Genomic DNA, 23237 nt, shown 5'->3' on the forward strand with positions numbered 1-23237 from the left:
ATCTGTAAGAACTGTGTCCTAGTTTCACAGGTGACCTTTACATTATTCAGAGATGAATATAGGCAATGGGCAAGTTCGAGCAAAAGATGGTAATAAATCAGCACCATTTCCATTTTCTCTAGTCTTGGGACTACACCTAGCAATGTTCAGGGATCTACACTCAGGTATCACTCCTGGTGGTCCTTGAAGGACTACATGGAATGCCGGGGATCGAACCCAAGTTGACCACATGCAAGGCAAATGCCCTATCTGCTGTGCTATTGCTCCAGGGCCACCAATCAGGACCATTTTAGAGAAATACTTCAGGTCTTGTTTTAGATGAGAGTGCAGCAAAGTAAATAGGAAATCGTAATTTTGCTAAGGAAAAATTATATCTGTATTAGTTAAACTGGACTGCAGGTAAGGTCTATGTCAGCCTTTGAGGTCTAAGTAACTGGAAATGTAGGCACCGGGCCGGAGTGATAGAACAGTGGGTAAGGCCCACCATGTCATTCCCCGAGCACTGCCAGGAGTGATCCCTGGGCACCACGGGGAGAGACCCCAAAAACCTAGCTAAATTAAATGTAGGCAGCTGAACATGAATTCGGGTTGAAAATTGTCCTTTCAATAATGCGTCACCCACCTGAGCTCCTCAAAGTTAAGGAGCCTCCTGAGCCCCCAGGGTGCAGAGTGGAGCCATGCGGACCCCAGCTCGGGCCCCGCAGGGTCAGCCAGCTCCACCAGGTCACGATCGTTCCGGTAGCTGGGCCCGAGGCGCGAGGGGAGGCTGCGGGCTGTGATGTAGCGGGTAGGAGGTAGCCTTAGCCCAGGAAGTCAGAGGAGCCCCTGATGAAGCTCTTCTCCTGGCTCGAGAACCGCGGGAGCCTGGACGTGTCCAGCCCTTGTTCTGCGCTCTTTCTCCCTGGGGCAGGGAAATAGGAGAGGGACAGAGAATTCTTGGTCGTTTTCTGTGCTGGAACCACCCCGGCATGTTGGCTACAGCTGCTATCTCAATGCGGGGCTTTGGGATTCATTGACATGGAGAGTCTAACTGATAGGTGAGTTCAGCTAGAAGGACCTGCACTGTGAAACCACCCAGGGATTTCTCAATTCCTGGAACCTTCCAAAAGCCTTGGAGCCTCCTCTAATCATGCAGTCCTCCCCACACTTCCTGTATAAATCCACCCCAGGACACTTGTCTAGTGCTACCCACTGACCTCCTCAGGAAGTGTTTTCTTTCTTTCTTTTTTTTTTTTCTTAAATTTCACTTAATCACATTGAATCACCATGAGATAGTTACAAGCTTTTATGTTTGGGTTATAATCTCACAATGGTCAAATACCGATTCCTCCACCAACGCACATTCCCCACCAATGATATCCCGGGTATATCCCCCCCTTTCCCACCCTCCCCCTGCCTCCATGGCAGACAATATTCCCCATACTCTCTCTCTACTTTGGGGCATTATGGCTTGCAACACAGAGACTGAGGGGTCATCATGTTTGGTCAATTATCTACTTTCGGCACACATCTCCCATCCAGACAGATTCCACCAGCCATTGTATTGCTTGTTATAATACACACTAAAAAATTCCTCTTATATTAATAATTCCCTTTGTCGTGGGGGTTGTTACTTAGATATATGGGATGGCACATGCATACTGGCTGTCCGGGGTTACACAGGTGCTGATTTTCTAGGGTTACACGGGCATGTTAGCCCTCTGAAAGGATGTAATATATTTCATTTCAAACTTCTTAGCCAATATTTCTACTTCTTGCCTCTCCTTATGCTCATCATTAAATGGGTCTTCTGTGTGAATGGACTTCTTCCGCTGCTCCCCACACAGCAGCAGCTCCGGGTAGCTGAACTCCACGCAGCTCTCGTCCGTGGGGACCTTGAGTACCAGCTTCAGGTGCACAGTCTCCCTTGGCGGCCCAGGCAGCTGGCTCCCACGGCAGGGGCGGTGGCAAGTCAGGAAGTCTCAGCCTGATTCCTTTCTTGGTCCCTGTCTTTTCTTTTCTTTTCTTTTCTTTTCTTTTCTTTTCTTTTCTCTTCTTTTCTTTTTTTTCCTTTATTTTCCTTTCCTTTCTTTTCCTTTCCTTTCTTTTCTTTCCTTTTCTTTTTAATTTAATTTTTTTTAAATGAATCACCCTGTCTGCCTTTTCTTTTACTGAGCCAGTCCCAGACATTTCAGTTATCTTTTCCGTTCAAGTCAGTTTCACATTTGAATCCTTGGGTAGAGGGAGACACACCCAGCAGTGCTCAGGGCTTATCCTCTGGTTCTGTGCTCAGGGATCACTCCTCACAGCACTGTAAAGCCATAATTAGTTCTGGGGATTGAACCCAGGCCAGCTGAGTCCAAGACTTATCCACTGCAGTATCTCTCCGGCCCTTGAATCAAACTTCATGCATTCAAGGCATGCATGCAACCAGTTAAGTGAAATCCCAAACTACACCTGACTATATCACTGTCATTCTGTTGTTCATCGATTTGCTTGAGTGGGCACCAGCAACATCTTAATTGTGAGACTTGTTGTTATTGTTTTTGGCATATCAAATATGCCATGGGTTCGATTCCTCCACTCATCTCAGAGAGCCCAGTAAGCAACTGAGAGTATCTTGCCCACACTAGAGAGCCTGGCAAGCTACACCTGACTATCCAGGAAAGAAAAATTGTCAGGGGATGGGGGTGGCTGTGGAGAGATAGTACAGTAGGTAGAATGTTTGCTGTGCACATAGCTGACTTGGATTTGATCCCCGGAACCTCATATGACCCTCTGAGCCTCACCGGGAGTGATCCCTAAGTGCAGGGGCAGTCGTCGGCACTGAGCATGGCTGGTTGAGGTTAAAAATAACAAAACAGAAAGTTTCATAACAGATGTGACTTGGCTCACCAGTTTGGTCTTTCATGACTTGGGGGTAATCCCCAGCATAAATGGGGTTGGCAAAGCAGCCCAGGCAGAACTGGAGGTTTCTCTCGGCAGCTTCCACGTCCTTAGGGTCACTGATGTCCAGGGGCTCCCCCCAGGTGCAGTTCAAGGAAATCCCCACCAGCCCTTCAAAGAGAGAATGCAGGAGAGGGACTAGGTGTGGTGGCACCCCCACCCCTCCACCGTGGGCACCAGTCTGAGCCGGGCACACAGGACAGCTCACATCGCTGTATGCTGCGCCAGGTGCTGTTGTAAGAATGCCAGGCTCGGGCGTGGGCCTGCGACAGGATAAAGCGCAAAGGTATCTTCTGTCCGGTTTCACTCTCTTCCTTTTAACCCCCCCTTTTTTGGGGTGACTTCTCACTCTGCACTCAGGAATTACTCCTGGTGGTGCTCAGGGGACCATATGGGATACCCGGGATCAAACCTGGGTCAGCCGCTAGCCAGGCAAATGCCCTCCCCGATGTGCTATCCCTCTGGACTCTTTTCACTCTTCCAAGCTGCCGCACTTTCTAAAGACCCCATTTCAGTCCTGTCATTCTCACACATCCCACTTGGCTCATCCCAGTTTTGTATGACCGCTGGAGGTGGGCACTCCTGGTATGCACGGACGGGTTTTGCCGGCACAAAGGACCCTCTAACTCCACTCAGGGCTGGCTCCCTTCTTGCTCCTGAGCATTTCCCCCAGACACTCAGTTGCTGGGGGAGATGTCGAGGGTCTGGAACAGTCTTGGTGATGGAATCTGATCCTTCCTTTCTGCACAGTGTCGCCTGCTACCCCACGGCCCTGCACAGGCCTGCACAGCCCAGCATCTGAGAGATTGCTGAAAGAGGCAGCCTCAGTTTCCCCTTGCCAGGGAGAGAGGAAGCCACAGTTTTCTATCTCCAGATGTTCCATCTCTCCCCATCAACCAGACACATATTCCACCCCCAAGGTTCTCTCTCAGCATTCCCCGGGCTTCCCCAGAACATAAAACTCTGCCCTGGAGCCTAGGCTGACGGGGAAACTGAAATAATTGGCAATTAGGCCTGGAGGATTTGATTCCCCTTGCCAGTGAAGGAGGATGCCTCAGTTTCCCCTTGCGGCCTTTCCCCCACTGACCCCACACATTTCATTGCCAAAGTTCTGCCCCAGCAGTCCCAGACTTTTCCAGGACCATAACACCCTATCCTGGAGCCTAGACTGACAGGGAGACTAAGATATGAGGCAAAAATGCCCAGAAAAATATAGACCAGCTAGACAGCATTATAATTTTCTGGCAACTTTTGTAAACACTTGTCAACCCCTAAGGAATGCAAGGAGCCCTTAAAACGACACATACAAAAGTTCTTCCCGACTTTTTCTTTTTCTTTTTCTTCTCTCTTCTACTTTCCATAAACTTCTATGCTTTCCAACTCTGAGTCTGAGTATCTTATTTACTCAGTATTTTCACTTTTGAAAATATTAAAGAACCCGGAAATCATGAAGGAACACAGAGAGCCGCTGTCACCGCTCCATCCCCACCTGAATATCACAAGGTGATATAGGCGCTAAGGGGCAGCAGCTCCTGACCCAAGAGCATCACAAACCCCTGGGAGCTTGAGTGAAATGAGAATTCCTGGGCCCTAGTCTAGAATTGAGTCAGAAACTCTGACGGTGAGGCCCAGCCACCCTTTTCTCAATGGGCTGTATTATTTCTGGGGCCGGAGCTACAGTACAGTGGGTGAGACACTTGCATTGCACGCAGCCAACGCTGCTTCAATCCCGGCACACAGAAGTTCCCCCAAGCCCTGCCTGGAATGATGCCTGAGTGCAGAGCTAGGGGTAAGCCCTGAGCACTGCAGGGTGTGGCTCCCAAACAACAAAGCTGTGATATTTTTCCAGTTACAGCATCAGGGATAGAACATGTGCTCTGCAGAGCTACATCTCTGGCCTTCAAAGCACGATTTTAACAAGGTTCCTCCAGAGTCCGATGCTCCCTGCATTTTGAGAAGCATCTATGTGAGAGCCCAGTACTCAGGCCACACCCCCCTCCCAGGATACCCTTGTTTGCTTTAGCAGCCTTTCCTTCCTGGACTTTTCAGTCGGCAAAAACTAACTCGACAAGCGCATCGTGCTGGAGAGGGACATCAGGGAAAGCGCTCAGTATGTTGGGCGGGCAGTCAGCGAAGGAGTCACACGGTCGGTGTAAACTCACAGTTGCAAAGTTAGTCCTGGGATGTGCCGGGCTGCTCAGGACCACAGTTAATCACACAGTATTGCAGGCAGCAGGGTGGCCCGAGGGCTGGAGCACATGTAGGACCCCAGGCTTGATCCCTGGCACCATTTGGTCCTCTGTGCACTGTCCAGGGTGGCCTCAACACCAAAACAGAAGCAGCACTCGGTCTGGCCAGAGCCAGACAGAGATGGCCGTCTCCCACCCTCACTGATGCCTCTGGACACCGCATGCCACCCCGCTGCACCCTTGCAGGCAGACCCTGTTACTTTCGTACCCCACACACCTTCCACTCGAGTTACCACACTCTTTTGCTACTTCTCACGTTCCTTGCTCCTTCCAAAGCCCAGCTCGGCACAAGTGCAAGCCGCCAGCATCTGAGCGTGTACTGTGGGTGCCCTCGCTTCTGGCTCCCTCCTGGACAGAGGGACTCACAGGTGGGATCCAGCCCCTTAGCGAGGCTGTAAGCTCTAGACCACGAGGCCACACTAGCAGAGAGTATGTGGGAGCCGACAGTCCATGAACAGCAGGGAAGCCAAGGCGCGGGAAGGCTGTTGGACGTGCCTGGACATGGCAGCCAATGAGTGAGAAAGTTCAATCCTTGGGGCCCAATGAGCTGGAACAAAGGGCGCTGTCCCCTCTACTCCCTCCCAGCCTTCTGGTCCCGGCACCTCACCTTCATGATGTGGTGTGCAGCCTGGTACAGTCCTGTCCCCGGCAGCTTCAGACCTGGCACGGAGACCCCAGTCTCGTAGCCCTTTTCCACCATTGTCTGCAGGGAGAGCAAATGGGCCTGTGAGGTGTGTGTGTGTGTGTGTGTGTGTGTGTGTGCATACGTGTGCCTGTGTGTGCATGTGTGCATGTGTATGTGTGTGCATGTGTATGCCTGTGTGTATGTGTGTGTATGTGCAGGGGGCTGGGGACACTCCAGTCCGGCTTACCAGAGGGTCACTGAATGTGATCCAGTGCTTCACCCGGTCCCCAAAGGCCTCGAAGCACAGATCGGCGAAGTCCCGGAAGTAGGCAGCCATGCTCACATTCTGCCAGCCGCCGAACCTGGCCTGGAGCGCCTGAGAGAGTGGACAGAAGCTGGTCATTCTGTGTCCAGAAGGGACTCTGGAGCCGACCGGCCCTGCTTGTGTGAGAAACACGGGTGATGACGGTGACAGAGTGCAGCCAGAGGCACAGGCAGTGAGGGGCAGGGCTGTGGGCTTGAGATGTGATGAGCCATGAAAGGGTTTAAATGTGGAGTTGGGGACTGGAGCGATAGCACAGTGGGTAGGGCATTTGCCTTGCACTCGGTCAACCTGGGTTCAATTCCCAGCATCCCATATGGTCCCCTGAGCACCACCAGGAGTAATTCCTGAGTGCAAAGCCAGGAGTTATCCCTGAGCAACACCGGGTATGACCCAAAATGAAAAAAAAAATGTGAAGCTGAGGAGTGATGTGGAGCGATAGTACAGCGGGTAGGGTGTGTTTGCCTTGTACATGGTCATCGACCCAGGTTCGATTCCTTCAACCCTCTCGGAGAGCCTGGCAAGCTACCAGAGTTTCCCATCCACATGGCGAGCCTGGCAAGCAACCTGTGGCGTATTCGATATGCCCAAACAGTAACAACAAATCTCACAATGGAGATGTTACTGGTGCCCACTCGAGCAAATCGATGAACAACAGGATGACAGTGCTATAGTGCAGTGCTCAGAGGGTTGACGAGAGAGAAGTGAAGGTAGGTGCTTGTGCTGCGCATGGCTGATGCAGGTTCAATTCCTGGAACTTCGCATGGCTCCCCACCCTGAGCCCACCGGAGTGATTCCTGAACTCAGAGCCAGGAGTAACCCCCGAGTACGGCCAGAAGTGATCCCAAAAGAAAAATATTGAGAAAGAAACAGATGTGGAGCTGAGCTGTGGGAGGAACTATGCAAATGAGGGCGGGCTGGGGAGCTGAGCAAGGCTGAGGCTGATACATAAGAGTAACTTGGCAGGGGCCAGGCCTAGGCACAGCAGGGAGAGCGTCTGACCCTGGTTAGATCCCTGGCATCCCACAAGGTCCCCAAAGCATTACCAGAAATGATCCCTGTGCAGAGCCAGGAGTAAGCTCTGAGCACCTCCAGGGCTCACAGCCCCCAGCTGGGTGTGCAGAGAGACCCCAGCTTCCGGACCAGGCATGCTGCAGCTGCCTGAAGGGGAAACTAAGGCACATAGCAGAAGTTCAAAGAGGGAGGAGCTGGACCCAGACTCTGCCTCGCCTGGGCCAGCCCTGGACCCCCGTCCAGTCCAGCCTGTGGAGCTGAGCGCCCAGCTGCACCTGCCCTCACCTGCGGGAGGTCCAAGTGGTTCATGGTCAAGATTGGGGTGATGTTGTCCCTCAGCGGGGCGTCGATGAGGTCGCTGTAGAGCCGGACCCCCTTTTCATTCACCTGCTCGGCTGAGAGCAGACAAGCAGGGCTTCGAGTGGCGCAGGGCCCTGGCTCTTCTCGGGCCACTGATCCCCCACCCCCAGCCCTGCTGCTCCCCTGTCCAGGCCCTCCCCCGGGGTCTGTGGCTGTTCCTCATCCCCAAGTGACCTCACAAAGCCAACAGGACACAGGGAGCCCCACGGGCTGCAGGGACGCCGCCCTCCTCACCACTGACCCCCGTGGGTAGGAGTTGGGGCCAGGACACGGAGAGTCGGTCATGGCTCATGCCCAGGCTCTGGAGCAGGCCCACACCCTCCTGCACAGACGGAGGGAGGAGGCAGATGGACCGAGAAGACTGGGGTGGGGGTGTCCCTGTGGGGGGCCGGAACTGTCCACCCCGCCACTGCGCACTCCAGCCGGCCTGTCCTCTTCAGGTGGGGGTGGGCTGGGCCCTGTGGGAAAGGCCCCCCGCCCCCTTCCCCCAAGCGCCCACAGTCACATCACTGAGGTTCTGGGGCACGAACAATCCTGGCGGGATCTGCTGAGACGTGAGGCCGGAGGGGAGCAGGACGCAGAGCGAGCGCGGTCTGGGCACTCCGGGCCTGGGAGGCACCAGCAGGCAATGGCCCAAGGCCCTTCAGGTGGGCCCTGACCCTCCGAGGCCACAGTCTGAAACCTCAGGGTGCACCCCAGAACCACAGGAGTGGGGGTGCTGAGCAGGGCTCTGTGAGGGGAGTACTAGCCGGACCACCCCAGCCTGTGTGTCCCCAAGAGTGTGTCTCAGTCATTCTCGCTCTTTCTCTCCTGCTCTCTCCCCCCTCACACACACACTCACCTGGGCCTTGTAGCCGTCACCAGGGCCCTGGGCCTGCCCGTGTCCAGGAGGGCTCCCTGCCTTGCGCCGGGTGAAGTCGTCCCAGATGCTGGGCTCCTTCATACACCAGCCTGCGCCCCCCACTGAGACTCATCCCTCCCTGCCCCCCCAACCCTGCCCCCGGTTCTGCTGACCTGTAGCTCCAACCAGCATGTCCAGAGAGCTGCGCTGAGGCAGAGAGACAGACAGCGGGGAGGGCTCCGGGTCCCATCCCCAGACCCCCATTTGGTCTGGCGCCCCCTGCCAGGCTCGTCCCTGAGGACCTCCCCCACACTCCCCAAATGAATGCATGAAAAACAAAATTGAAAAGGGCTTACGAAGCCTTTTTTTTCTTTTTTTTTTTGTTTTTTTTTCCTTTTTTCTTTATTTTTTGAGAAGCCTTTTGTTTCCCAGCCCCCACCGGGGTTTCTTTTTCCCATCCTCTCTGTCAAGAAGTTAAAACAACCAAAAAAAAGGGGGGGCTGGAGTGATAGTACAGAGGGTAGGGCGTTTACCTTGCATGTGGCCAAGCCGGGTTAAAATCCCAGCATCCCATATGGTCCCCTGAGTACAGCCAGAGGTGATTCCTGAGTGCATGAACCAGGAGTTCTTGTTTATTTTTATTCAAATTTTTTTATTGATTAAGATCTTGTGGTTTACAATGCTATTAACAAGGATTTCTCACACACATGTTGTTTAATTACTCTTTTAAAAAAATTATCGAATCACCATGAGATACTGTTATAAAGCTTTCATGGTTGAGTTTCACTCATACAATGATCGAACATCCATGCCTCCAGCAATGCATGATCTCCACCAAAGTCCCCAGTATCCCTCCCGCCACCCCCTCCCCGGCCCACCCACTGCCTCTGTGGCAGGCACCTTCCTTTTTTTCTCTCTCTCTCTCCTTTTGGGCTGTTTAGTCACTTTTGAAGGCAGTAGATTATGGATGAAGAGGAGCCCTCCATGTGAATGTGGTTTGTTTTTTTTTTTGGCCAATTTGTATGTTTTATTCCAAGAAGGCAGCGGGGGTGGGGGGCACCGAGCCTTAAGCTGGGCCTTGGGGCCTTCCTCCGGCAAGGGGGTGCATGCCGAGTTCTCGAGTCTGCCCCACCAGCAGGCTGTTTTGCAGAAAGACTGTCATGGGCGCCGGGTGGAAGGCTCCGAGGGGCACATTTTGGGGGGCTCGATGTGGGGGCAAAGATCGGTGCAGTTATAAGTAGCAAGGCAAGTCCTTCTCGATCACCAGGGGCTCTTCCATGGGGCCGTAGCGCTTCACCACACAGCCGTTCTTGTCAATAAGGAACTTGGTGAGGTTCCATTTGATGGCATTTCCCAGAATGCCCCTGCCCTTGGGCTGGGCTTTCATCCACTTCCACAGCGGGTGGGCATCGTCCACATTCACACAGATCTTACTGAACATATCGAATTTGACGTTATAGCCTGCCGTTTCTGCGGCTTGCTGAAGCCGGCACTGCTGTGCGGAGCTTTGACCGTGCCTGGCCTGGCCAGCACCATTGATTTAGCTATTCATGGGGTTTATTTTTCCATATAAATTTCAAGCATGTTTGATCAATTTCTTTGAAAAATGTCATGGATAAGCCAGTAGGGACCACATTGAATATGTGTAATGCTTTGGGAAGTATTGCCATTTTGACAATATTAATTCTCCCAATCCATGAGTAAGGGATGCCTCTCCATTTTCTTATGTCTTCTTTTATTTCATAAAGTAGCGTTTTGTAGTTTTCTTTGTACAGGTCCCTTACCTCCTTAGGTTAAGCCAATTCTGAGATACTTGATTTTTCTGAGGTATGATTGTGAATGGATTTTTTTTCATATCACTTTCTTCTCTTTCATTATTTTCATATAGGAAAGCCATGGACTTCTTTTTTGACTTCTGTTGGGGTGTTTACTTTATTTTTTTAAAAAATTTTTATTAGTGAATCGTCATGAGGTACAGTTACAAACCTATGAACTTTTGTGTTTGCATTTCAGGTCATACAATGATCGTTTACCCATCCCTCCACCTGTTCCCATTCTCTTCCATTAATGTTCCCATTATCCCTCCCACCACCCACACCCCATCCCTCACCACCCACCCCGCTTCTGCGGCAGGGCACTACCTTTTGTTCTCTCTCTTTTTGGGTATTGTAGTTTGTAATAGAGGTATTGAGTGGCCATCGTGTATGGTCTATAGTCTACTTATAGCACACATCTTTCAACCTGAATGGGTCCTCCCAACATCCTCTCTTGGTATTCCCTTCTCTATCTGAGCTGCCTTTTCCCCCAGCATGTGAGGCCGGTTTCCAAGCCATGGAGTAGACCTCTTGGTCCTTATCTGTACTTTCTTGGGTGTTAGTCTCTCATTCTGTTACTTTATATTCTACATATGAGTGTCATCTTTCTATGTCTGTCTCTCTGTTTCTGACTCATTTCACTGAACATGATACTTTCCATATTGATCCACTTATATCAAATTTCATGACTTCATCTTTTCTAACAGCTGCATTGTATTCCATTGTGTAGATGTACCAAACTTTCTTTAACCAGTCACCTGTTTTTGGGCACTCCGTTTTTTTTTTTTTCCAGATTTCGGCTATTGTAAACAGTGCTGCAATGAACATACAAATGCAGATGTCATTTCTACTATACCTTTTTGCCTCTGCAGGATATATTCCCAGGAGTGGTATTGCTGGGTCAAATGTGAGCTCAATTTCTAATTTTTTGAGAATCGTCCATATTGTTTTCCAAAAGGGCTGAACCAGTCGGCATTCACCAGCTGTGAAGGAGAGTCCCTTACTCCCCACATCTGCACCAACACCAGTTGCTTTTGTTCTTTTGGATGTGGGCCAGTCTCTGGGGTGTGAAATAATATCTCATTGTTGTTTTGATCTGAAACTCTCTGATAATTAGTGATGTAGAGCATTTTCTCATGTGCCTCTTAGCCATTTGGATTTCTTCTTTGAGAAACTTTCTGTTCATTTCCTCCCCCCATTTTCTGATGGGGTTGGATGTTTTGATCTTGTAGAGTTCAACCAGTCCCTTGTATATCCTTGGTATCAACCTCTTATCAGATGGGTATTGGGTGAATATCTTTCCCATTCTGTAGACTGTCTTTGTATTTTGGTCACTATTTCTTTTGAGGTGCAGAAGCTTCTTAGTTTAAGATAGTCCCATTTGTTTATCTGTTTCCAGTTGCTTGGCCAGTGGCATGTCAGCTTTGAAGATACCTTTAGCTTCAATGTCGTGGAGGGTTTTGCCAACCTTGTTTTCCATGTACCTTATAGATTCTAGTCTGATGTTGAGGGCTTTAATCCACTTTGACCTGACTTTTGTACATGGTCGTAAGTAGATATCTTAGGCCATTTTTTTTTCGCATGTAGATGTCCAGTTTTGCCAGCACCATTTGTTGAAGAGGGGAAAGCCATGGACTTTTGGGTAGTGATTTTGTAACCTGCTACTTTATTATACAAACATATTGTTTCTAGGAGCTTCTTTGTAGGGGCTTTAGGGTTCTCCAAGTATAGTACCATGTCATCTACATAGAGTGAGAACTTGACTTCTTTCTTCATCTGCTTAATAGTGAAGGAATTTTTCTTCACTTAACTGTTATGGCAAGTACTTAATGTCATTTTCTTTCCTAACTGCTACAGCAAGTACTTCCAGTACTATATTTGATAGAAGTGGCAAGAGTGGGCATCCTTGTCTTCTTGTCCCTGATCTTAGATGAAAGGCTTTTAGTTTTTCCCCATTGAAAATAATGCATGCTGTGCGCTTGTGGTAGATGGCTTTGACTATACCAAAGAAAGTTCTTTCAATTCCCATTTTGCTGAGAGTTTTCATCAGAAACGGGTGCTAGATATTGTCAAATGCTCTCTCCGCATCTATTGATGTAATCATATGGTTTTTATCATTTCTCTTATTGATATGATGGATTATGTTGATTGACTTACGAATGTTAATCTATTCTTGCATCCCGGGATGAATCCACTTGGTCATGGTGTATGATCTTCTGGATGAATCATTGGATTCTATTTGCTAATATTTTGTTGAAGGTCTTTGCATCTGTGTTCATCAGGGATATCAACCTGTAATTGTCATTTTTGTTGTTATTGTTGTGTCTTGGTTTGCTATTGGTATCAGGGTGATATGTGCCTCATTAGAAACTGTTTGGGAATGTTTCTGTTTCTTCAGTTTTCTGTAAAAGCTTGAAAAGGGCTTCCAATAACCCCAATGTCCCCCATGTTTCCAGAAACTTGGCAGTAAAACCCACAAGCCACCTCTAGATGGCACCCGATAATCTCATCAACAGCCACGATTGACTTACTGTCCTTTTCCTCGGAGAGTGCATAACACAACACTACCATAGCCATGCCATTGGACCCTGCACCAGGCTGTTTCATTTGGGGCACCTCAAAGGGGGGGGCAGGTGAGGGCCCTCCACACCCCAAGGAAGCCAGCCCCAGCATCGAAAACTTCAGGAATTCTCACGGCCACTCGCCACACACACACACGGACAGAGCCTCAGCTATGAGTATACGTATCTCTGGATGAGTTCGAGGGCGGAGCCGTGGGCACTGTGGGTGGAGCAGGAGGGACTTGAGTACTGGAAGGGAGAGACAAGGAGAGCCAAGGGAACCCCCCCAGACTCACAGAGTGGATCTGAACACCCTGCGCGGCTACTACAACCAGAGTGAAGCAGGTGAGTGCAGCCGGTACAGGGATGGGCCAACTCAGGGATCAGCCAATTGGCTTGATTGGGTCCAGACATGCCTGAGGCTGGAGGACGAGCCCAGGACCCGGACCAGGAGGAATTGCGGGGATCAGGCCCCTGCTTCGTTTTCGGTTCAGGGTTAATATGTGCGGGGCGGGTCAGACTCTCACATCTACTAAAGAATGTTCGGCTACGATGTGGGTTCCACTGGGCGCCTCTTGCATGGGTACCATCAATACTCCTATGACGGTGCCAACTACCTCACCCTGAACAAGGACCTGCGCTCCTGGACAGCAGTGGCGGTCACACAGGCTTGAATCACCCAGCGCAAGTGGGAGCAGGTGTGTGCGGTTGAGTACCAGAGGAACTACCTGGAGAACATCTGCGTGCCTTGGCTCCTCAGACACCTGGAGAACGGGAAGGACATGCTGCTGTACCCAAGAACAGATGACTGGTTAAAGAAACTTTGGTACATCTATACAATGGAATACTATGCAGCTTTTAGGAGAGATGAAGTCATGAAATTTGCTTATAAGTGGGTAGATATGGAGAGAATCATGCTGAGTGAAATGAGTCAGAAAGAGTGACAGATATAGAAGGACCTCACTCATTTGTGGAGAGACTGACACCCTAGGACAGCAGACACAAGGACCAAGAAGATTGCTCCATAATTGGAAGCCTGCCTCATGAGCGGAGGGGAGGGGGGAATGTGTGCTGAAAGTAGATAAAGGACCAATCATGATAACCTCTCAGTATCTGTATTGCAAACCATAATGCCCCAAAGTAGAGAGAGAGTGTGGGGGAAACTGCCTGCCATGGAAGCAGGGGGAGGGTCGGAAAGGGGGGTATACTGCGGAGATTGGTGGTGTGGAATGTGCACTGGTGAAGGATGGGCGTTTGATCATTGTGTGACTGTATCTCAGATATGAAAGCTTGTAACTGTATCTCATGGTGATTCAATAATAAAAAATAAAATAACAAAAAAAATCTATCCTGACTACCCCAATCTCTACTGTGTAATCGTCATCTCTATGCCTGGCAACTGGGTGATCCCACATCAGTTCCTGGTCTGTGGAGGAAGGGTCTCACTGTGATTAAGGCCGAAGGAAAACTTGTGAAACTGCCTCATATTGTGCCAGATCAGAGGTGCCGTGGCCCGGGGGCAGGTGTTGTGGAGGAGTTTGCAGGTGCTGCAGTGTTGGATCATCAGAGGACTCACTTTATATTTCCCTACCTCCTCCTCCTCCCATAATTTTAAATCTAAGATGACAGTAGATTCATTGGCATGTCTATGTTTTATCTGCTCACCAATTATTTTATCCTTTGATGTGTAGAGGAAATTATCCAATACCTGTCTTTTCTTATCCCTATAAATTACTTTACATCACAAAGTTTTTAATTTTCTTCCATTTTCTTGCAAATCACATTTTTGTCTTTTTTGTAGCTGTATTCAGCTGCACTGTATTATGCAAACAATCTATGTTCTTTATTGAATTTCCTATCAATGGGCACTTTGATTCCAATTTTAGCTACTGTAAATTATGCTGAAAGAAACTTCAGGTTATATATAATTTTCATGTGTTAGCATTTTCAGATTCTTTGAATAGATGACCAAGTTAAACTGCTGAAAGATTTTATAGTAATCTTTTTACTATCAAGTTGTAGAAATTTATGTTATAAAAAACTCTACACTTGATTAAAAGGAAACTCATAGTAAAATAGATAATTGAGGAAAGCTGTGGAAAATGGACTGTACATGCTCTAAAGTAATAATGCCTCTAAACTGGTATGAAAGGCAAAAATGTTTCACATTTTATTCCAATTTTTATAATATTTCCTATCTTCACACAATTAGAATAAGAATAATAAAAGTCCTAAAATCTTGATATGTCTTCCAGTTGGGACCAATTACTCATTTTACTCTAGATTTATTGTCCTCTTGAACATTTTATACATCTTTCAATGAAAGACTGTGGTTTGAAAGAAAAAAAGATATCTATCTGAAAGGATGGACTGGAGTGATAGCACAACAGGTAGGGCATTTGCGTTGCATGTGGCTGACCCAGGTTTGATTTTTCTGCCCCTCTTGGAGGGCCTGGCAAGCTGCCAAAAATATCCCGCCCACACAGCAGAGCCTGGCAAGCTACCTGGGGCATATTGGATATGCCAAAAACAGTAACAACAAGTCTTACAAAGGAGATGTTGCTGGTGCCCGCTCGAGCAAACTGATGAAGAACGAGAGGACAGTGCTACAGTGCGAAGTATGGAAAAATTTTGTTTTCCATAAATACTTCCATAAATACTGTATTCTTATCTTATCTGAAAGAATACAGAAAAAAGAATGATGGGAAATTGGTTTCAGTTATAGATTATTTTGTTATTCTTATAATCACTCCCCCATCATCCATCTTAACCTCAGTCTACTGATCTTAAAGATTTTTAAAGATTTTGATATTTTAATAATTAAAAATAAGTTAAAAATTCACATTTTAAAAGGATCACTCAGTGGGCCTGAGCAAAAGTACAGTGGGTGGGTAGGGCATTTATCTTTCATGTGGCCAACCCACGTTTGATACCCGGCATCCCATATGATTTCCCCAGCACCGCCAGGAGTAATTCCAGAGTGCATAGACAGGAGTAACCCTTGAGTATCGCTGGGTGCGACCCAAAAGGAAAAAAAAGCCACTCAGTCATAAATCATTTTCCCATCATGCCCTTCTGTGAACAGATGTTTGAACCAAAACACTACTGATGTCACAACTGGTTCAAGTTTAATGAGAATCAATCCCTATGACGAGAGATAGAGATGATTGCAACAGGTGGACTGGGTTTTTATTCTGTCCAATTCAAAATCCCTCATATGGGGAAGAGAGGGGAGTTTGGAAATTTCTACTGTAGAAGTGTAAAATGTACAGTGTAGAAGTAATTTCAAAACCCTAACTGTATGCATGTATGAATATAATTGGACTTTGTATAAAATAGTATTAAGAAAATCCTAATGCTAAGTGAAAGAATGAATTAACCTGGAAGAACACTTGACAAATTCCCATCCACTTCTGAAAATGAAAACAAAATTCAAAACAAATCAGCCAGCTGGAATTTTGATATTTGAAATATTTTTAATAAGTTTTCCATAGGGCAAGTAGTTCAGATCTCTCTTCTAGTATTTTCAGGTCTCTCTTTTAATAAGATGGTTTGTTAAGACTTGCTGCCTCTCTTCCTCAGGTTTCAGGGCAAGTGAGGCTCATGGTTTATCCATCTTCCCCAAACTGTGATGTTCTTCCCTCAGAACCTGCTGCTCAGACCTGGCTAGAACTCAGAGACTTCACTGGCCATGTTGACAGCTCAGGTAAACTTCCCCCGCTCGGGTTTGCTGTAAATGTTCTCAATCAAATGCACATGTTTTTACAGCAAACCACTGCAATTCTGGAGTCCAGATCATTGAGTTTGGAGGTGCCCAAGGCAAGTTGTTTATTCTCTTCTTGGTCTGAAATTATTCAGCCTTCATTAATTGTTCCTCAAATCTCTGCATAACCTTCTTCTCTGACTCTACCATCTTCTAGATCTTTGCATCCTTCATGCCCTGGGCATCAGCCTCAGCATGCTTCAGATCTCTCTGGGCATCTGCTAGCTGGTCCTTCTTAGCATCAATCTTAGATGGAAAATTCATCATGGACTTCTCAAAAGTTTTAAGTGGTACCTCTGATGCTTACAAAGAATGATAACAGCTCAAATGGTTCAATTCTAAGAAAGGTTCTTGCTGGGATATTCTCATTCAGAGCTGTAAGTTCTTTTAGCTGCTACTATAGCTCCACAGAGGCAGTGTAAGTACCAGTCTATCAAAAAAAAAGATCATCCTCACGCTGTTTGTTTTCCATAAATACTTGTAAGCTTTTAAAAACTCTTCATTTATAATAAAGGAAAATTTTTATAATGTCTAACTGATTCCTCCCCAAGGAGGTCCAATTATGTCACATATTCACACACAGGGCTGCCCGCAGACAAGGGCCAAGAGGCAGAGTCTTGCTCCCTTACTCCCTTAAGTCACTCCTGCCAACATAATGTAGTTTGTTTGATCATCTACACTGACACAGTCTTCCCATTCTTCTGTCACTACCTCTCCTGGCCCTTTCCTCACCCCCTGACAGACACACTCAGTGTTACTGTGTCGGGGGGGGGGGCTACTTGGTCTGCTTTGCTCTTTCCTAATTTCCTGATGTCCAGAGGCTGTTGTGTGGCAGAGGGTCCAGAGTGAGGCATCCCCGTGCCAGTGGTGCCTCAGAGCAGAAAGTGCCTTACTGGGCTGGTTCTGCATTATTAGTCCAGGAGACACGGCAGGAGGCATAAATGCAGTCTCTTTGTCTTCATAAGAACCAATTTCTTGAATCAAAAGCTCTCCGTCGAGCAGGGATTCTATCTTCCTCCAAGTCACACCGCCCCATGGCCAAGATCTTCTTCATCTGGATCTGTCAGTGCCACCAATAGGCAGATTTGCTTGTTAGGTTCTTTTTTTTTTTAATATCTTGATTATTTAAAACTCACCTTGAATATTATGTTCCTATTTAAAAACTTCCTTACCTCAAAACAAATATTTTTTCTTGTTTGTAGTATTCACATTTTTCACCACTAGTCACAGATGTTACTGGCAAGTCTATATTTCCAGGTCTCCTGAAACTCCAGATCCCACAGGCTGCTAGACCACTAGCCAGGAGCATGTCAAGGCTGTCCCACCACCCACTAGTTTACTCTGGGACCTTGTCTGATTATAAAGATAGAAAACTATGGCAGGAAATATATCTGAACACAGGGGTTCCACCCTGCAGAGGCCGTTGGAGTCCCAGCTGTAGATGCCTCAAGTAGAGGCAAATGGTCTCCACCTGACCCTGACAGGGGCTAAACCCCACTGACTGGAAGAGACAGGCCTGGGAGCCATGAGCAGCACAAGCCCGGCCTGCAAATGATGAAGTAGTTGGAGCAATGGTAGTGGGGGGGGTGTGGGAGAGAGAGAGAGAGAGAGAGAGAGAAATTCAGCTATATCAATGGATGACAAGAAAATTCAGCAAGATCCAAAATTTTTTAACTACTTGGAAAAGACTTTGAAAACCATCCTCTTGATGTTTAATGATCTGAAAAACAACAATAAAACATATAATCAATAATTTTTTTGTTTTGTTCTTTGGGCCTCAGCTGTTCTCAAGATTTATTTTGGCCGTGTACTCAGGAATCACTCCTGGTGATGCTCAAGAGGACATATGGGATGTTGGTGATCAAATCTGGGTTGGCTATATGCAAGAAAGAGCTCGGTCCATTCCTATGCCTCCCCCAAAACTCTGACATTTATTCATCAAAACTGATATTGAGTACCATGAGCCACCCCACAGCTCTGCACCAGGAGCCCAGGAGGACTGTTCTAGGGGGATCCCTGAGAGGGAAACAGAAAGTTCAGCAACTGCACCACATTGTCCAAGAACCAGTCTCACATCCTCCCATCCTGTGCATCTGCTACAACAGACATCACCAAGCCTGTTTGATTCTAATGCTGTTGTGCCCGAGTTTTGGATCCCCAGTTGCAGAGACACCAAGTCCACAGACGATAATGCAAAAGCAAAGGAACTTTATTACTAGCCCGAGCCATTGGTAGCTTGAGCTAGGGTCCAAGTCTCAACCAAGGCAGTGGAGTCTTAACAAGGACCCCGACTCCCAATCACAAGCAGTTTATATAGGGTTCAGAATAAAAAAGCAATTTATATACTGGTCTATTTTTAGCATTGACCCTATTGCAAAAGTGCTCAGCAATTATACAATGGCTAGTAACAATTTATAGCGAGGGTACAGTGACCCCTCGTGACGGCCAGATCCAACTGCCCAATTCCTTGTCTCCGCAAATTACTCAACTGGGAGTTTACCAGAAACTGCAAATTCTGCTTTGGGGAAACAGAAACTGAGGCCTAGTTGAGACTTAATGTTGGTTAGTGGCTGTCATGGTGCTGAGGACCTGCTTTTGGGCTGCACAAAGCTTCTCCCTCGAGCAGGGATTCCATGTCACTCCAAGTCACACAGCCCCATGGCCAAGATCTTCTTCACAGTGTCACCAAAAGACAAATTTGCTTGCTAGGAACTGGGGTGATGATCAAACTGGGTGTGGATGCATGCATTCTAGTACTACCTCTCTAACCCCAAAGAGGTTCTTTTTAAAAATTTTAAAAATTTTATATGGTAGTTCACAATATTTTATTATATTTAACATTCAAACATCAATCCCACCACCATTACACCTTCCCACAACCATATTTTAGATGTTTCAATCCCGAACCCGAATTCCTATATCAAAGCAGAACCAAAATAATGTATTTTGTATTGTTGGTTATGAAAAAATGCTGAAGATAGTCCAAAAAAGTATCCTTAGAGGAAAGAGTGTGAAGGTTGTTCTATTTAGACAGGGGCCATAAAGACCTTCTTTAAGAGATCACTAACAAGTTGTTAAAGGTTGAGCCTTGTGTGTTTTTGTAAATATATTTGTATATATGTATATATATATACATCTAAGATTGATTGCCTACTACTGTGAACCCAGTAAAATGTGGTGTGGTACTCTTAGAGAATGGGCAGTGTGTGTCTTATGAATTGCTGCAGTCACATTGTACAGGAATAGGTTCACTTATGGGTGAGGCTCGGCCTTTGAATGCGGAGAGCAGTCTTGAGTGTGGCAGCCATGGGTTCTGGAGGTTTTCAGTTGCAGAGGCTGGGTCCTTCGGGCGGGGAGGGCTCTCAACCTGCCCCTCCCACTTGGGACATTCCGAGTGAAACAGCCTGGCACGGGATCTGGTGGCATGATTATGATGGCATGTGTCATGTTATGCTCCTATCCAAGAGAGGATTTTTTTTATTTGCATCAATTTTAAGACATTCCACTGTACTCTCTTTACTCTCTTTCCTACACAAACAAAATGTGGAGATGCTGCCTCAACAAGACGATTTTTGACAGAGAACCTGGAGCTCGCTCAGAGCCCTTCTGAACATTGTTTGGAAGTCCCCACCACAAAATAGGAAGGAAAAAGGACAAAACTAATTCAGAACATAAACAGTGTTGTTGAAGAGTGAATCCTTTACATTGTATGTATTCAAAGTGTCTCCTCTGTCTCATCAGAAGCTAGCTGGATTTTCATATTTTCTCCTGCCTTTAATCTGTTGTTTTATGTGACACTTATGGAAATAATAAGCTTTATCCAAATAGGTAGGGCTGATATTTTTAACAATTGTGTCAGTTAATTATGAGCAGTAATTATAAGGGTAAAACTCATTTTTTCAAGAAGTGGGGACACATGAATATTGGGATCTAAAGCCTTATAGATGTATTAGGATTCTGAAATCACATGCTTAATATCCATTTGGTAAAAATAAAATTTCAATTTGGTAGGTGAGATATGGACTCAAATCTCGTGTAATAACACACAAGATTTGTGGATCATCAGTAGATGTGGTGAGTGGAGATCCAGGCTCCCATGGGTGAACCCTGGGCTCCCTTTGGGCACCCAGTGTGGGAGACATAAGACAGCAGGTGGGAGAGGACACCGCTGACAGTGGTATAATGTTGAAGCATTTGTTTTAATTTATTTAGTTTCTCTTTAAGGGTCCAATTCTGAGGGGGCCTTGGGAAGGGCAGGACCATTGCTGTTCTGCCCCTCCCTGCGGGGAAAGATCCTTCAGGTCCTGATGAGAGAGTGGGGAGATGACAGAGCTGTTCTCTCCTCAGACTCTGTTTATACTGGGTGAAAGTGATATAGGGACCAGACAGATTGGAAAGTGAATAAAGTGATTGCCTTGTTCACCACTGACCAGGGTCTATCCTTGACACCCCATATAGTCCCCTGAACCCCACCAGGACTAATCCCTGAGTACAGCCAGATGTTACCCAAACTCCAAAAACCAGAATAGAATATAAGGTAAACTCATCATCTGAGCATGGCGATGGGGAGGGACTGACTGGTTGGCAGAGGGAGGAGGCAGTGGGGCAGTGCTCAGAGGTGAGAGAGTGACTGACTGGGAAGGACTGGACTCTGCTGGGCTTAGAGACCCACATGGGGCAGCAGGACAGGGCATGGAGCAGACTGGTGGAAAGTGCAGTAAAGTAGGCAGAAGGGAAACATCTGGGGCTTTATGCTAGCACACACAGTCTGCGCCCCGGCCCTTTGAGCTAAGGTATCTCACTGGTCTCGGGCGTGGTTCACTGTCTTGTAAGGTCTGATGTTTGTAAGAAGGTGGTTTAAAAGATTTTTTATTGGGGTGGGGGGCTGGGGGCCAGGGGGCCGGGGGGAGTTTTACTGTGGTTCTTTGTGGTGGAATATATGCACTGGTGGAGGGATGGGTGTTCGAGCATTATGTAACTGAGACTTAAGCCTGAAAGCTTTGTAACTTTCCACATGGTGATTCAATTAAAAAAATTAATTAATTAAAAAAAAAGATTTTTTTTATAGCTGATTTTTCCTGTCCCTTTCCTTCCCTTTGTTGTCGCTGGTGTTGGTGCCTTCACTGTTGTTCACACACTTGGTTGTGGAATTTGCTGGGGTCACAACCTTGCTGCAGTGATCATACACTGTTCAGTTGTTACATCATTTAGGTCACTGTCACTGTCATCCCGCTGCTCATCGATTTGTTCGAGCGGGCACCGATAACGTCTCTCATTGTGAGACTTATTGTTACTGTTTTTGGCATATCTAATACACCACAGGTAGCTTGCTAAGCTCTGCCGTGTGTCAAGATACTCTCGGTAGCTTGCCGGGCTCTCTGAGAAGGGCGGAGGAATCAAACACGGGTCGGCTGCGTGAAAGGCAAACGCCCTACCGCTGTGCTATACTCCAGTCCTTCTGCAACTCTCCATCCGGCTCCAGATCCTGACCCTAGGAAGCTCTGAAGGCACCTTCATCCCATGGCAATCTACTTTCAGGCAATCTTCTGCCTGGGCCAATCTAACTTGGGCAAATCTATCTTGGACCTATCATCTCTCTTGGGCCAATCTATCTTAGACCCATATCTCCTCCTCCAGGTCAGCATCTCAGTCTGAGTCAGACCACAGTCCCGCCCCTGCAAAGTAGGAGCGAGCAGAGCTCCCTTGTGGCCATAGCACAGAGAGACAACTCAGTCTGAATTGTGCTTCCTAGCAAGGAGCTCTCCGTGAGCTCCTAGCTGTGCACACTAGGGGGCGCCCTGTGGTGTCTGTCAGAACTCTGGTGCATCTCTGGCTTTTGACATCTTTGTAGACTTGCGTGGGTCTCTGAAGCAAGGCCAGTAATAGAGTTTACAGGGTAGGCTGGAGTTGGTTTGTGGAGGTGACTGCCTGTGCTTCCACGTGTATCGGGAAGTGGGGGAAGGCAGGCCAAACCAACTCCGTGAAAGCCTGGAGATTTCAGTCACAAAACCCACATACCGGAATTTTCACCAGATTATATCTTGGTGAGGTCTGTCCTGAGACAGTGGAGTCAGCCTGGGGATATGGTGGCTATTTTGGATTGTGGACGCAAATGGCTGCTGGGGGCTCTGCTTGGGCAGGCACAGGCCAACCTGCCCCCCTCTGATTTACTCCAGTCTGTTCAGCCATGTGCAGGTCCAAGATTAACTGTGGCTTTTGGTCTCTTTTAGGATTTATCTCTGGGTCTCTGAGATAAAGCTAATAAATGAGCTTATATAGTTGAGTCAGACGTAGTTTGTGGGCCTGGCTCTCACATACCTAACTTTTGGCATTTAATTTCTTGGTAAACTTGGTCCCAAGTTGTTGGGGTCCAGCCAAAGGCACAGCAACAATTTTAGGATGTCAGGAAGCCTTAAGAGACCATCAGGCTGTTGATGCACTCGCCCCACAGGTACAGGTTGGCACGTTGGCAGCATCATACTTCCCAGGAGAAAAGATATTAAAATTTTTTTCATCTAGAATAAGACCCCTTAACACTGATGGGAGAATGAAAAGACCCAGAGAAGCGGAGCAATGTCTGTGCAGCCTGGAGGCATTGGCTCTGGGAACTGGTCTTCAGTTTCCAGATTTCCAGATTTGGGAGGTCCCAGAGCCCAGTCCTGACTGGTCTACATGGAAGATTTAGAGCTTGGCTTTCTTTTCAAGATTACTCGAAGAACTGGGCTATTTCTAAGCTGAAAAATAAAACTGTTCTTGACTAGAT

The 23237-nt window shown here is 47.4% G+C and overlaps 1 pseudogene; it reads right to left on the reverse strand.

Moving 5' to 3' along the window:
• Window positions 1-7799, reverse strand: part of LOC101555704 (lactase-like protein) — a 66142-nt pseudogene extending 58343 nt beyond the window's left edge.
• Window positions 7800-23237: the final 15438 nt, after the last annotated feature.

The sequence above is a fragment of the Sorex araneus genome, chromosome 2 (genome assembly GCF_027595985.1).
Source record: "Sorex araneus isolate mSorAra2 chromosome 2, mSorAra2.pri, whole genome shotgun sequence".
Lineage (NCBI taxonomy): Eukaryota > Metazoa > Chordata > Mammalia > Eulipotyphla > Soricidae > Sorex > Sorex araneus.